Genomic DNA, 17,295 nt, shown 5'->3' on the forward strand with positions numbered 1-17,295 from the left:
TTATCTTGAAATACTTGATGTAACCATATAGGCTTTGACACTAATTCAAAATCTAAAAATTTATACACAAATGTCCCCAGATATATGGTAGGAAGATGGTTTAGGTCCCCACTTGTAAACCTGAAATTGGCTCAAAACTTAAAAGTTAAGCTAGAAATAGGACTGATTACATAAATTTCATTCTGATAATCAATATTTTAACTATAAAATTATAATATACATGAAATTTGAAAATGTGTGTTTAAAAGACCCCACTTGTCAGTTGAAATGACAGTGAAGGTCCCCACTTGTAAATGTATCGGGTGTGAAAAATGAAATACTTGATGGAATCATATAGGCTTTGAAACTAATTCAAAATCTCTTAATTTATACACAAATGTCCCCAGATATAAGGTAGGAAGAGGGTTTAGGTCCCCACTTGTAAATTTATCGAGTGTGAAAAATGAAATTGAAATACTTGATGGAACCATATAGGCTTTGACACTAATTCAAAATCTAATAGTTCATACACAAATGTCCCCAGATATAAGGTAGGAAGACGGTTTAGGTCCCCACTTGTAAACCTGAAATTAGCTCAAAAATTAAGTGTTAAGCTAGAAATAGGACTGATTACTTAAATTTCATTCTGATAATCAATATTTTAACTATAAAATTATAATATACATGAAATTTGAAAATGTGTGTTTAAAAGACCCCACTTGTCCGTTGAAATGACAGTGAAGGTCCCCACTTGTAAATTTATCGAGTGTGAAAAAAGAAATTGAAATACCTGATGGAACCATATAGGCTTCGACACTAGTACAAAATCTAATAAATTATACACAAATGTCCCCAGATATAAGGTTGGAAGACTGTTTAGGTCCCCACTTGTAAACCTGAAATTAGCTCAAAACTTAAGTGTTAAGCTAGAAATAGGACTGATTACCTAAATTTCATTCTGATAATCAATATTTAAACTATAAAATTAAAATATACATGAAATTAGAAAATGTGTGTTTAAAAGACCCCACTTGTATGTTGAAATGACTGTGAAGGTCCCCACTTGTAAATTTATCGAGTGTGAAAAATGAAATTGAAATACTTGATTGAACCATATAGGCTTTGACACTAATTTAAAACCTAATAATTTATACACAAACGTCCCCAGATATAAGGTTGGAAGACTGTTTAGGTCCCCACTTGTAAACCTGAAATCAGCTCAAAACTTAAGTGTTAAGCCTTTAAAAGGTCTTATTACCTAAATTTCATTATAATAATCAATATTAAAACTATAAAATTAAAATATACCTGAAATTAGAAAATGTGTGTTTAAAAGACCCCACTTGTATGTTGAAATGACTGTGAAGGTCCCCACTTGTAAATTTATCGAGTGTGAAAAATGAAATTGAAATACTTGATTGAACCATATAGGCTTTGACAATAATATAAAACATAATAATTTATACACAAATGTCCCCAGATATAAGGTAGGAAGACGGTTTAGGTCCCCACTTGTAAACCTGAAATCAGCTCAAAACTTAAGTGTTAAGCCTTTAAAAGGTCCGATTACCTAAATTTCATTATAATAATCAATACTAAAACTATAAAATTAAAATATACCTGAAATTAAAAAATGTGTGTTTAAAAGACCCCACTTGTCTGTTGAAATGACTGTGAAGGTCCCCACTTGTAAATTTATCGAGTGTGAAAAATGAAATTGAAATACTTGATTGAACCATATAGGCTTTGACACTAATTTAAAACATAATAATTTATACACAAATGTCCCCAGATATAAGGTAGGAAGACGGTTTAGGTCCCCACTTGTAAACCTGAAATTAGCTCAAAACTTAATTGGTAAGCTAGAAATAGGACTGATTACTTAAATTTCATTCTAATAATCAATATTTTAACTATAACAGAAAAAGTTTCTTGTATTAAAGTGAGTTATTAAAGTCTTTGTGAGAGGAGGATTTATTTTGTTGTTTTTTTACCTGTGGATTTATAGACTTATATACTTTGTTCCAGTATTGGTTATCAGCAGTGGCTTTCAGCACAAGCAAAAATAGGTCTCTATGTAACGACGAACAAATATTTTGTTTCATTATACAGAATATCGCGTTTTAAAATCCTAAATATCAGTATTGCTTTCTTCTGTTGGCAGTACGCAAAAACCTACCTCCCATAGAGACCTAGCATTGCTTGAACTGACCACCGAAGCTGGAACAGTGTATATATCGCGTCAGCTGCCGTCGGAGGTAAGGAGTAGAGCGAGGGGTTGGATATTTTGGATAAAATGTAGGGGATTTCGAAATCCAATTTGATTTCTTCGTGTATCGTTTGATTTCGTCGGATTTTGATTCATTTCAAGATTCGATAAATTCCCACGGATTTCGTCGGATTATATTTCCACGGATTTTGAGGTATTTCCTGTGATTTCCTCGTATTTTCAGATTTTTCTGTTGATTTCGTTGGATTCTGAGATTTTTTCTTGGATTTTGTGATTGTTTTAATGAATTTCGCGATGTCTTTACTGATTTTGTGATTTTTCAATGATTTTTTTATTTTGTTTTTTCTTTACTGATTTTCTGATTTCGTTATTTCGTTACTGATTTCGGATTTTTGTAAAATTTCGAAATCAGCGAAATAAGTTTGATTTCATTCCGGATTTCTGATTTTGTTATTGATTTCTTATTTCTTAAGTTGGATTTCGTAAATGACCGACCCCTCGGAGTCGCCTATCCTATAGCGAGAAAAAAATTTCCTCACGCGTTTATGATTTCACAACAAAACGAGAGGAGAGGAGAATCTCGTCTGGTTGCCATCCATTATGACAGTGCAGAGAATGTAGGGGAGAATTATACACCTTCTGTTTTGTTCTGCCAACTACTGTTGGTTCTTTACATGTACATGAAAGAAACAGATGAAAATCGGGTTCGGGGTAGGAGTGTTGTTCAAAGACTGGTAAAAAGGAGACAGAAGTAGATTACCGTGGCGCGAAAAGTTTATTTTTGAATTTTGCCTCTGATTTCCAGAAATCTTATGGTTGAAATGTATTTATTATTATCTGGGAGAGTTTCTAATTGTGTTTGATAAGGCTAAATATGTTTAAAATTATATTAACGGCTTGTTGAAAATAAAATTTAACATAGAGTTGTAGCTTTAAGTTCATTTACTTCTGACAAGAAAATCTACGTGACGAATTGTAGGCGGATTTATATATAATGATAATGCATGAAAGGGATAAAATAGATCGGATAACAGAGACAGATAGCATCACTTGACGTGGGGCCTTTGGGACTTGGGCTAAATATATTTTTAAAAGTGGACAAGAAAATTTCACTCTTCGTTTCTCTTTGGGTACATTATGGGTTACTATACCGAAGGTTTACGAATAACTAAAACCGTGGACGTGGTCATGTGGTACACTGCAGGCTTGTGTTATGTGACTTAAGAGTCGCGTACAAGTGTCTTCATCGTTATCGGCGTTAATCTCTGTTGAAAAGGAGAATTAATTGTTGCAACTAATTGGAAGAATAGGAACTTGGCAATTCGGGCTTAACTCCGCCCCCAGCGCCATTATGGTATGTTTTTTAACAGAATGAAAGCTATATAAGCCCCTCCTCCTGGTAGGTTTTTTAGCACTACTGAAGGTAGACTGACGTTGCATGATGTAGTACTGCCAAGTCCCTATTATGGGTTTGATATAGCTTCTGGAAGGCTTCTGGTTTGTTCGCATTTATTTTGCAATTCCTTCACAACATGTTAATTTTGGACTAATTACACAAATTTAAAATAATCCTAATTAAAGTGTCGTTTAAATGGAAACTGGTTCCAAGCGTAATTTGAATTACCGCAGACATTTGTGAGATATCAAGGTTAGATTAATTACTTTTAGATGAAAACAGTGGGGAAGTTATTTTGTCTCGGTTATGACAGCTAATCCACCTTAATCCCAATCGTCTTAAGTTGGGGCTATCTCGGGATTCTTGGAGGGGATTAACTGGAAGAAAATTAAGAAATTCGTCTGTGGTATGTTACAGTAGCAGCCGACAGACGAATTTCTTCCCGTGCCTCTCCTCCAAGGCGGGCGTATTCGGTGTTGGGATTTTACGGTTTACCGTTCTAGCTACCTCTCTCGTCTAGCTCTTTCCATTGACGTCATACGTGGGCGCCAAAGAATACTCGAGCTGTCTTATATGAGATATAAAGTTTGTATGTCCGGAAAATGGTGAACGACATTAAAGACCGCTATATACGTGTAAACACGAAGGTTTTTTTCCATTCAAAATTGCTAATGTTCACCGTTATTTAGGATAATTATAATGTACCCATAGTAGACCTATATTTAAAATGAAAAGACCAAGTATTTTGTAACAAATTTTATTTCAAGTAGTAACTTTTTTCATTTTAATTTTATCATCGTCAGCTTTGGTTTGTTTTGAAAGGTGATGGCAATAATTCATTCTTATAATAGTTCGTAGATTTGTAAAACCTTACATTAAATTAAAAGTTCATGAAGTAAATAATATTTACCTTTCAGAAAGAATTAGTCTGAAAGCAACTAAAGGCGAAGCGCAACGCGCCGTTACCAGAGAGAATTTAGAAGGGGAGTGGAAGGGGTGGTTTGGAATGTAGCGCAACGTCGTATGCTAAACGTTATCTAGGCAGGTCAATTTCCGGTATGATGCGTTTGTAACAGAGATATTTTAGAACACGTGACCGGAAACTCGCCTACCCCAAAAAGCTCAACGCGACATCTTGTTTGGGCGTCATCACGTTTAATAGAGTCAAGGGGGGCCTTCCACTCCCCTTCTAAATTCTCTCTGCCGTTACCGCCTAAGATTTGAATTTATAACGGATAATCGGCCTCGCCCTAAACCATTGAAAGTTAGGTAGGGGTGAAGAAGAAAGGGGGTATACAATTTTCGAAGTAGAGAGACGTTTTCTCTCTCTGTCTCTGGACGCAGCTAACGCGGATACTTGTTTCTCGCCCACGTAAGACGTCATAGTAAGGGAAAAAATTACTAGAGCCCCCCTACTACAAAAAGGAGAATCTCCCGCTTACCACCCCTGAAGGATGCTCCGACCTAATAATGCGAAGCGTAGACCTTGTACAGACCTTGCCTCTCCTCCACGAATCACAAGATAAGCCTATTTTCTGGCGATAGGGAATAAGGTGGATCATAAGTTAATAAGTTATTTTCCGTAAGTATGAAACTTATGCTAAAGACTTACTGAGAGCTATCGAGATGGACGCTAGAATTGAGTACACTCGGTTTTCCAGTCCATCTTTCTATTTAGTCTGTGTTAAGCCTTTGTCAACGTCACTTCAACACAAGCTCTCAGTAACCAGTGACAAACTTATGGAACATATCTTATGACCTTATGGTGGATTGAAAATATTAATAAGTAATAATTCGTATTCATAATAAATTAGGAAAATTGAAGCGTTTAAATAGTTTTTAAAGCCATAATTAATTACTTGAGACTCAATCGCAATCAGTGCCTACAGATGGAAAGTTCAAACAGAGAGCTTCGAACGGTATGAGTCGTAGGATTTAAAAGTATTGTAATAAATGCCGGCGCGATTTATCTATTATGAATAATTGAGGATCCTACCTTTATTTTCTACTATCAGTGGCGGCGCCAGGGGTAGGCGACACAGGCTACAGCCTACTTTTCGTTTCAATTTGGGGGCCCATAAACGCCGTTAGGGGCCCAGCGACGCCCTGAATTTTAATGTAGTATATTTTGGCCCCACTTTCGTTGAGAAGGGAAATTATTAAAGCCCATTGTTTCTACTGACAAAAAGGATGTGAAAAATTTCACGTAAAAATAAACATGTCTAAGGGATCGTAAATAAACTACGTCACATTCTTATTGAGGGAGGGGGTTTCGAAATTTGTGACGGTCCGTGACAAATGGGGGGTGGTGTCAGATTTAACATTAATTTTGATACGAAGTTAGGACTGTTGTGTAGTTGAATGTAATTAAATGCGAGTGAGATTAACACTTAACCAACTCCATACATTGCATTTAGCTATTTTTATGCAAAAGGTTTTTAACAATAAGTATCCCGAGTACATAAAGACTATGTTTCAAAATCCAAATTCTTCTATTCCGTAAAAAGCAGGGGAATAAAATTATGGAACTCTATCCCACACGACATAAAAAGAATTAATTCAATATCTGTTTTTAAAACAAAGATCCTGGAATATGTCAAAGATATTGTTTAATTTTAACTAACATATTTAACTTAAACCGGACTCCTAAGTAAACCAGTTGTAAACTGATAGGAATATTCATGAAATAAAGCTATTGTTATTATTACTATTATTGTTATTAAAACCCGCGGCTGTCGAAAAAAAAATCGCAATAAATATGACGCTAGAAAATATTGATGATCTAAGTAATGGCATCTGCATGCCTTGGCTATGTTACACTCTATGAGAAATTAACATGGAGTGCCACTACTCTATTGGTCGAGAGAAATAACGTAACCACTTGACTACCTGGTCAGCGCTTTTTAGGATAAAAGGGAAAGCAAATATCTACCCATGTAGGATATCAGCTTTTCGATTATTTCACGCGAATCTGATTGAAAAGCTCCCAAAAAAGCGCGTTTGAAAACGGGTTCTGATTTCGCTATAGTGTTATGCTTCAGTTTTTGAAGCAAAACCTTGAAAAGCTCGATGGAAAACGGGCCTTAAGGACTGCTAAATAAAGAGTACGCGTAGTTTCAGCTTAAACTCTCTAATGCAACTGTTTATTCGCCACTAGCATTAGCTAGGATGAGTCGGATCCCCTTTCGGATTGAAATGGTTTCGTTTCTTTCGCACATTTTTGAAATCTGAATATCATGATCGATTAGACTAAGGTATTTGTCTATCAATGTCGAAACCTATGAAGTGTGCCCCTTTAACTAAGCTTTATGGAAAATGTTTCGAAGCTTACAAAAAAAGCACAGGCCGGCTTTGAGTTACGATAATAAATACTCACAAACAATTTAAACAATGAATTCTAAAATTTTCTTAAAAATAATTAAAAGGGGCCCATATTTGTGAAAAACCTTTAGCCTACACCAAAGAATATCCTGGCGCCGCCACTGTCTACTATATTTTCACTCTGGAAAATCTAGATGTATGAATAGACAAAAAGGGTAGAAACACTTTGTTTCAATCGTATTTAGAAACTGTGGGTTAAATATTTAATAGGCTTCTTTTTAAGTAATTGTTCAAATTACAAGGGAGGTAAATTAAAAGAACTAAGGCAATTTTAAAGCAAAATATTTAGTGGTTACAAATAATTTTCTTTTCAAGCCATTTTTTATTTTGAAATGTCGATAAATTTGGGAATGAAAACACCGTTATAAAGAAATTTGTTATAAATAAGTAAAACAACGTTAATAAAATACAATGCCAAACCAATTCTTCTCGAATTTTTTTGCAATATTATTCGCATTTAGCTTCTTTAAAATCTCTAGTCTTAAATTGATATGTTCTAGCATCACAGAATTAATTAAGGTTTCTCTTATTAGCCTGTAATAATGAAAAGCTTCAATAGTAGGAAGATTTTTAGGGTAATCGCGCTAGTGAAAATTGTTTGTATCTTTCAAAATCTCAAAAAAACATGAATACCTTTAATATGTTAATTTCTTGCTGAGCTGTGCTAATTAACTGGCAACTAAATAATTATAAATAGCAATTAGAAAAATGGTTTTGAACTAATTAATTAGCCAATTAGCAATAAGACATAAAATAGTTAAATTCAATGATAAATTAGTCATCTATTTTTCAAGTAATAAATTACAATTTCAAATTTCTAATTATTTACCTGTATAATTAAGGTCAAAAAACTGCAAGTAACAAATAACGCCTTAAAAGTGCCCATAGACTTCCTATTCCGCCTTTGGTAATGCATTTACCTTATTTTTAACAGTTTAAAGAACATAATAATTACATTCATAATCTTTATCCTTTAATTATAGCATATACTTAAGACTTTGCTCTCTCCGTTGCTTTAAATGAAGATTGAAAACTATAGCATTTCCAGTTCAAATATTCTTCATATTTAATTTAAATTTCCTCAAATTTGACGAACTAGACCCTTATTTTACTTACCAAAATGTTTTAAAGGTTCAAATAAGTATTCTTTTATGTTCAACATACCAAATAATGCTTATATTCAAGTAGTTATATATGTCTGTTTAAATGAATCAAACAATTTTATTTCTACCTAAAGAAAACCAATACCTTAACATCAGATTGCACTTTATTACCACCGATGAATTATTAATTTTATATATATTTAACTGTGATAACTATAACCAACTGTATTTTATATATATATATATATGCATTTATTACTCTTATATACAATTACTGTGAAAATTATAACCATTTGTAGTACAAGGCGGTAAACTCTGACTTTATGTAGCAAACAACAAATAAATAAAACATATGAATAATTCTTGGTGGCGTCAATGAATAACTTTAACGGTTGCATATGTCAAGCTTAAAATTCAATGCTAATATCTGCAGGCAGTCTTGGATTTGCATGTTTTGCCAAGATTGTTTTTTTCCAAGAGCTTTCCATATTACATAAACTGATTATCTTCAGGAATCTGAAAGATTTCAACGATATTTTCGAAGCCTTCTCGTAGATTATTTTTTACATCGATAACTGACAAGCGTAATAAATCTTGTTCCTACTAAATTAAGGAAAATTGTAATCATTTTAGTGGTTTAAAAAGCCAAATTTTAAGCGGACGTCCAGAATGCCAGAACACAGCCCACCCGATAACTTCTCTTCCTCGACCTGAGCAGGCTAGGAAATAAGACAAGTTTACTGGTCAAAAACCACTTTATTAATAGCTCAGACCATCTTTAATTCCTACTTTTATTAAAAAAATAATGTATGGGAACCACTATAATTATTTTCATATTAACACAAATTTCGACTCCAGGAGTCCAGTTGTACATTTTTGTAAACAGTGCTAGGCTGAGAGAATAGAGAGAGGCTTGGAATGGAGACCAGCCCACCAGATCACGCTTCTACCCCGTCTGCACTTCATGGTGTCCAGGGGCAAGAGTGGGAAATATGGCTGTTGCACAAGTTAAAAAATTGCCTGGTCCAGTTTAAAGATTAAATTGGAGTGGGATCAGTGATCCACGGTTCCACTAAGAAAATTCCTGGGTAACCAGAATGCACACATTAACTCAATTTTATTAATCCACTTCTATATCTTAGCAGACGACGTGCTCTTTTCAATGGTCGATAAATTTACAAGTGGGGACCTTCACCGTCATTTCAACAGACAAGTGGGGTCTTTTAAACACACATTTTCTAATTTCATGTATATTTTAATTTTATAGTTTAAATATTGATTATCAGAATAAAATTTAAGTAATCAGTCCTATTTCTAGCTTAACACTTAAGTTTTGAGCTAATTTCAGGTTTACAAGTGGGGACCTAAACAGTCTTCCAACCTTATATCTGGGGACATTTGTGTATAAATTATTAGATTTTGTACTAGTGTCGAAGCCTATATGGTTCCATCAGGTATTTCAATTTCATTTTTCACACTCGATAAATTTACAAGTGGGGACCTTCACCGTCATTTCAACAGAGAAGTGGGGTCTTTTAAACACAAATTTTCTAATTTCAGGTATATTTTAATTTTATAGTTTTAATATTGATTATTATAATGAAATTTAGGTAATAAGACCTTTTAAAGGCTTAACACTTAAGTTTTGAGCTGATTTCAGGTTTACAAGTGGGGACCTAAACAGTCTTCCAACCTTATATCTGGGGACATTTGTGTATAAATTATTATGTTTTAAATTAGTGTCAAAGCCTATATGGTTCAATCAAGTATTTCAATTTCATTTTTCACACTCGATAAATTTACAAGTGGGGACCTTCACCGTCATTTCAACAGACAAGTGGGGTCTTTTAAACACACATTTTCTAATTTCATGTATATTTTAATTTTATAGTTTAAATATTGATTATTATAATGAAATTTAGGTAATCGGACCTTTTAAAGGCTTAACACTTAAGTTTTGAGCTGATTTCAGGTTTACAAGTGGGGACCTAAACCGTCTTCCAACCTTATATCTGGGGACATTTGTGTATAAATTATTAGGTTTTAAATTAGTGTCAAAGCCTATATATTTCCATCAGGTATTTCAATTTTATTTTTCACACTCGATAAATTTACAAGTGGGGACCTTCACAGTCATTTCAACAGACAAGTGGGGTCTTTTAAACACACATTTTCTAATTTCATGTATATTTTAATTTTATAGTTTAAATATTGATTATCAGAATGAAATTTAAGTAATCAGTCCTATTTCTAGCTTAACACTTAAGTTTTGAGCTAATTTCAGGTTTACAAGTGGGGACCTAAACAGTCTTCGAACCTTATATCTGGGGACATTTGTGTATAAATTATTAGGTTTTAAATTAGTGTCAAAGCCTATATGGTTCAATCAAGTATTTCAATTTCATTTTTCACACTCGATAAATTTACAAGTGGGGACCTTCACCGTCATTTCAACAGACAAGTGGGGTCTTTTAAACACACATTTTCTAATTTCATGTATATTTTAATTTTATAGTTTAAATATTGATTATTATAATGAAATTTAGGTAATCGGACCTTTGAAAGGCTTAACACTTAAGTTTTGAGCTGATTTCAGGTTTACAAGTGGGGACCTAAACCGTCTTCCAACCTTATATCTGGGGACATTTGTGTATAAATTATTAGGTTTTAAATAAGTGTCAAAGCCTATATATTTCCATCAGGTATTTCAATTTCATTTTTCACACTCGATAAATTTACAAGTGGGGCCCTTCACAGTCATTTCAACAGACAAGAGGGGTCTTTTAAACACACATTTTCTAATTTCAGGTATATTTTAATTTTATAGTTTAAATATTGATTATCAGAATGAAATTTAAGTAATCAGTCCTATTTCTAGCTTAACACTTAAGTTTTGAGCTAATTTCAGGTTTACAAGTGGGGACCTAAACAGTCTTCCAACCTTATATCTGGGGACATTTGTGTATAAATTATTAGATTTTGTACTAGTGTCGAAGCCTATATGGTTCCATCAGGTATTTCAATTTCATTTTTCACACTCGATAAATTTACAAGTGGGGACCTTCACCGTCATTTCAACAGACAAGTGGGGTCTTTTAAACACACATTTTCTAATTTCAGGTATATTTTAATTTTATAGTTTAAATATTGATTATCAGAATGAAATTTAAGTAATCAGTCCTATTTCTAGCTTAACACTTAAGTTTTGAGCTAATTTCAGGTTTACAAGTGGGGACCTAAACAGTCTTTCAACCTTATATCTGGGGACATTTGTGTATAAATTATTAGATTTTGTACTAGTGTCGAAGCCTATATGGTTCCATCAGGTATTTCAATTTCATTTTTCACACTCGATAAATTTACAAGTGGGGACCTTCACCGTCATTTCAACAGACAAGTAGGGTCTTTTAAACACACATTTTCTAATTTCATGTATATTTTAATTTTATAGTTTAAATATTGATTATTATAATGAAATTTAGGTAATCGGACCTTTTAAAGGCTTAACACTTAAGTTTTGAGCTGATTTCAGGTTTACAAGTGGGGACCTAAACAGTTTTCCAACCTTATATCTGGGGACATTTGTGTATAAATTATTAGGTTTTAAATTAGTGTCAAAGCCTATATGGTTCAATCAAGTATTTCAATTTTATTTTTCACACTCGATAAATTTACAAGTGGGGACCTTCACAGTCATTTCAACAGACAAGTGGGGTCTTTTAAACACACATTTTCTAATTTCATGTATATTTTAATTTTATAGTTTAAATATTGATTATCAGAATGAAATTTAAGTAATCAGTCCTATTTCTAGCTTAACACTTAAGTTTTGAGCTAATTTCAGGTTTACAAGTGGGGACCTAAACAGTCTTCGAACCTTATATCTGGGGACATTTGTGTATAAATTATTAGGTTTTAAATTAGTGTCAAAGCCTATATGGTTCAATCTAGTATTTCAATTTCATTTTTCACACTCGATAAATTTACAAGTGGGGACCTTCACCGTCATTTCAACAGACAAGTGGGGTCTTTTAAACACACATTTTCTAATTTCATGTATATTTTTATTTTATAGTTTAAATATTGATTATTATAATGAAATTTAGGTAATCGGACCTTTGAAAGGCTTAACACAATTACAAGTGGGGCCCTTCACAGTCATTTCAACAGACAAGAGGGGTCTTTTAAACACACATTTTCTAATTTCATGTATATTTTAATTTTATAGTTTAAATATTGATTATCAGAATGAAATTTAAGTAATCAGTCCTATTTCTAGCTTAACACTTAAGTTTTGAGCTAATTTCAGGTTTACAAGTGGGGACCTAAACAGTCTTCCAACCTTATATCTGGGGACATTTGTGTATAAATTATTAGATTTTGTACTAGTGTCGAAGCCTATATGGTTCCATCAGGTATTTCAATTTCATTTTTCACACTCGATAAATTTACAAGTGGGGACCTTCACCGTCATTTCAACAGACAAGTGGGGTCTTTTAAACACACATTTTCTAATTTCAGGTATATTTTAATTTTATAGTTTAAATATTGATTATCAGAATGAAATTTAAGTAATCAGTCCTATTTCTAGCTTAACACTTAAGTTTTGAGCTAATTTCAGGTTTACAAGTGGGGACCTAAACAGTCTTCCAACCTTATATCTGGGGACATTTGTGTATAAATTATTAGATTTTGTACTAGTGTCGAAGCCTATATGGTTCCATCAGGTATTTCAATTTCATTTTTCACACTCGATAAATTTACAAGTGGGGACCTTCACCGTCATTTCAACAGACAAGTGGGGTCTTTTAAACACACATTTTCTAATTTCATGTATATTTTAATTTTATAGTTTAAATATTGATTATTATAATGAAATTTAGGTAATCGGACCTTTTAAAGGCTTAACACTTAAGTTTTGAGCTGATTTCAGGTTTACAAGTGGGGACCTAAACCGTCTTCCAACCTTATATCTGGGGACATTTGTGTATAAATTATTAGGTTTTAAATTAGTGTCAAAGCCTATATATTTCCATCAGGTATTTCAATTTTATTTTTCACACTCGATAAATTTACAAGTGGGGACCTTCACAGTCATTTCAACAGACAAGTGGGGTCTTTTAAACACACATTTTCTAATTTCATGTATATTTTAATTTTATAGTTTAAATATTGATTATCAGAATGAAATTTAAGTAATCAGTCCTATTTCTAGCTTAACACTTAAGTTTTGAGCTAATTTCAGGTTTACAAGTGGGGACCTAAACAGTCTTCGAACCTTATATCTGGGGACATTTGTGTATAAATTATTAGGTTTTAAATTAGTGTCAAAGCCTATATGGTTCAATCAAGTATTTCAATTTCATTTTTCACACTCGATAAATTTACAAGTGGGGACCTTCACCGTCATTTCAACAGACAAGTGGGGTCTTTTAAACACACATTTTCTAATTTCATGTATATTTTAATTTTATAGTTTAAATATTGATTATTATAATGAAATTTAGGTAATCGGACCTTTGAAAGGCTTAACACTTAAGTTTTGAGCTGATTTCAGGTTTACAAGTGGGGACCTAAACCGTCTTCCAACCTTATATCTGGGGACATTTGTGTATAAATTATTAGGTTTTAAATTAGTGTCAAAGCCTATATATTTCCATCAGGTATTTCAATTTCATTTTTCACACTCGATAAATTTACAAGTGGGGACCTTCACAGTCATTTCAACAGACAAGAGGGGTCTTTTAAACACACATTTTCTAATTTCATGTATATTTTAATTTTATAGTTTAAATATTGATTATCAGAATGAAATTTAAGTAATCAGTCCTATTTCTAGCTTAACACTTAAGTTTTGAGCTAATTTCAGGTTTGCAAGTGGGGACCTAAACCGTCTTCCAACCTTATATCTGGGGACATTTGTGTATAAATTATTAGGTTTTAAATTAGTGTCAAAGCCTATATATTTCCATCAGGTATTTCAATTTCATTTTTCACACTCGATAAATTTACAAGTGGGGACCTTCACCGTCATTTCAACAGACAAGAGGGGTCTTTTAAACACACATTTTCTAATTTCATGTATATTTTAATTTTATAGTTTAAATATTGATTATTATAATGAAATTAAGTAATCAGTCCTATTTCTAGCTTAACACTTAAGTTTTGAGCTGATTTCAGGTTTACAAGTGGGGACCTTAACCGTCTTCCAACCTTATATCTGGGGACATTTGTGTATAAATTATTATGTTTTAAATTAGTGTCAAAGCCTATATAATTCCATCAGATATTTCAATTTCATTTTTCACACTCGATAAATTTACAAGTGGGGACCTTCACAGTCATTTCAACAGACAAGTGGGGTCTTTTAAACACACATTTTCTAATTTCATGTATATTTTAATTTTATAGTTTTAATATTGATTATTATAATGAAATTTAGGTAATCGGACCTTTTAAAGGCTTAACACTTAAGTTTTGAGCTGATTTCAGGTTTACAAGTGGGGACCTAAACAGTCTTCCAACCTTATATCTGGGGACATTTGTGTATAAATTATTATGTTTTAAATTAGTGTCAAAGCCTATATGGTTCAATCAAGTATTTCAATATCATTTTTCACACTCGATAAATTTACAAGTGGGGACCTTCACCGTCATTTCAACAGACAAGTGGGGTCTTTTAAACACACATTTTCTAATTTCATGTATATTTTTATTTTATAGTTTAAATATTGATTATTATAATGAAATTTAGGTAATCGGACCTTTTAAAGGCTTAACACTTAAGTTTTGAGCTGATTTCAGGTTTACAAGTGGGGACCTAAACCGTCTTCCAACCTTATATCTGGGGACATTTGTGTATAAATTATTAGGTTTTAAATTAGTGTCAAAGCCTATATATTTCCATCAGGTATTTCAATTTTATTTTTCACACTCGATAAATTTACAAGTGGGGACCTTCACAGTCATTTCAACAGACAAGTGGGGTCTTTTAAACACACATTTTCTAATTTCATGTATATTTTAATTTTATAGTTTAAATATTGATTATCAGAATGAAATTTAAGTAATCAGTCCTATTTCTAGCTTAACACTTAAGTTTTGAGCTAATTTCAGGTTTACAAGTGGGGACCTAAACAGTCTTCGAACCTTATATCTGGGGACATTTGTGTATAAATTATTAGGTTTTAAATTAGTGTCAAAGCCGATATGGTTCAATCAAGTATTTCAATTTCATTTTTCACACTCGATAAATTTACAAGTGGGGACCTTCACCGTCATTTCAACAGACAAGTGGGGTCTTTTAAACACACATTTTCTAATTTCATGTATATTTTAATTTTATAGTTTAAATATTGATTATTATAATGAAATTTAGGTAATCGGAACTTTGAAAGGCTTAACACTTAAGTTTTGAGCTGATTTCAGGTTTACAAGTGGGGACCTAAACCGTCTTCCAACCTTATATCTGGGGACATTTGTGTATAAATTATTAGGTTTTAAATTAGTGTCAAAGCCTATATATTTCCATCAGGTATTTCAATTTTATTTTTCACACTCGATAAATTTACAAGTGGGGACCTTCACAGTCATTTCAACAGACAAGTGGGGTCTTTTAAACACACATTTTCTAATTTCATGTATATTTTAATTTTATAGTTTAAATATTGATTATCAGAATGAAATTTAAGTAATCAGTCCTATTTCTAGCTTAACACTTAAGTTTTGAGCTAATTTCAGGTTTACAAGTGGGGACCTAAACAGTCTTCGAACCTTATATCTGGGGACATTTGTGTATAAATTATTAGGTTTTAAATTAGTGTCAAAGCCTATATGGTTCAATCAAGTATTTCAATTTCATTTTTCACACTCGATAAATTTACAAGTGGGGACCTTCACCGTCATTTCAACAGACAAGTGGGGTCTTTTAAACACACATTTTCTAATTTCATGTATATTTTAATTTTATAGTTTAAATATTGATTATTATAATGAAATTTAGGTAATCGGACCTTTGAAAGGCTTAACACTTAAGTTTTGAGCTGATTTCAGGTTTACAAGTGGGGACCTAAACCGTCTTCCAACCTTATATCTGGGGACATTTGTGTATAAATTATTAGGTTTTAAATTAGTGTCAAAGCCTATATATTTCCATCAGGTATTTCAATTTCATTTTTCACACTCGATAAATTTACAAGTGGGGACCTTCACAGTCATTTCAACAGACAAGAGGGGTCTTTTAAACACACATTTTCTAATTTCATGTATATTTTAATTTTATAGTTTAAATATTGATTATCAGAATGAAATTTAAGTAATCAGTCCTATTTCTAGCTTAACACTTAAGTTTTGAGCTAATTTCAGGTTTACAAGTGGGGACCTAAACAGTCTTCCAACCTTATATCTGGGGACATTTGTGTATAAATTATTAGATTTTGTACTAGTGTCGAAGCCTATATGGTTCCATCAGGTATTTCAATTTCATTTTTCACACTCGATAAATTTACAAGTGGGGACCTTCACCGTCATTTCAACAGACAAGTGGGGTCTTTTAAACACACATTTTCTAATTTCAGGTATATTTTAATTTTATAGTTTAAATATTGATTATCAGAATGAAATTTAAGTAATCAGTCCTATTTCTAGCTTAACACTTAAGTTTTGAGCTAATTTCAGGTTTACAAGTGGGGACCTAAACAGTCTTCCAACCTTATATCTGGGGACATTTGTGTATAAATTATTAGATTTTGTACTAGTGTCGAAGCCTATATGGTTCCATCAGGTATTTCAATTTCATTTTTCACACTCGATAAATTTACAAGTGGGGACCTTCACCGTCATTTCAACAGACAAGTGGGGTCTTTTAAACACACATTTTCTAATTTCATGTATATTTTAATTTTATAGTTTAAATATTGATTATTATAATGAAATTTAGGTAATCGGACCTTTTAAAGGCTTAACACTTAAGTTTTGAGCTGATTTCAGGTTTACAAGTGGGGACCTAAACCGTCTTCCAACCTTATATCTGGGGACATTTGTGTATAAATTATTAGGTTTTAAATTAGTGTCAAAGCCTATATATTTCCATCAGGTATTTCAATTTTATTTTTCACACTCGATAAATTTACAAGTGGGGACCTTCACAGTCATTTCAACAGACAAGTGGGGTCTTTTAAACACACATTTTCTAATTTCATGTATAT

General features: G+C 32.5%; 1 long non-coding RNA gene across 2 annotated transcripts; it reads left to right on the forward strand.

Annotated features, from left to right (window-relative positions):
• The first annotated feature begins 2,712 nt into the window (after positions 1-2,712).
• LOC149612273 (uncharacterized) lies at positions 2,713-8,171 on the forward strand. Of its 2 annotated transcripts, none has more exons than XR_016376403.1 (3): positions 2,713-3,563; positions 7,829-7,893; positions 7,970-8,171. It is a non-coding gene; the product is annotated as an uncharacterized LOC149612273 (long non-coding RNA). The 2 variants fall into 2 exon arrangements; XR_016376404.1 differs by lacking the exon at positions 2,713-3,563 and adding an exon at positions 5,220-5,524.
• Positions 8,172-17,295: the final 9,124 nt, after the last annotated feature.

The sequence above is a fragment of the Phalangium opilio genome, unplaced genomic scaffold, assembly GCF_054372755.1.
Source record: "Phalangium opilio isolate 3A_F unplaced genomic scaffold, DU_Popi_V2 ptg000246l_1, whole genome shotgun sequence".
NCBI classification, from domain to species: Eukaryota; Metazoa; Arthropoda; class Arachnida; order Opiliones; family Phalangiidae; genus Phalangium; species Phalangium opilio.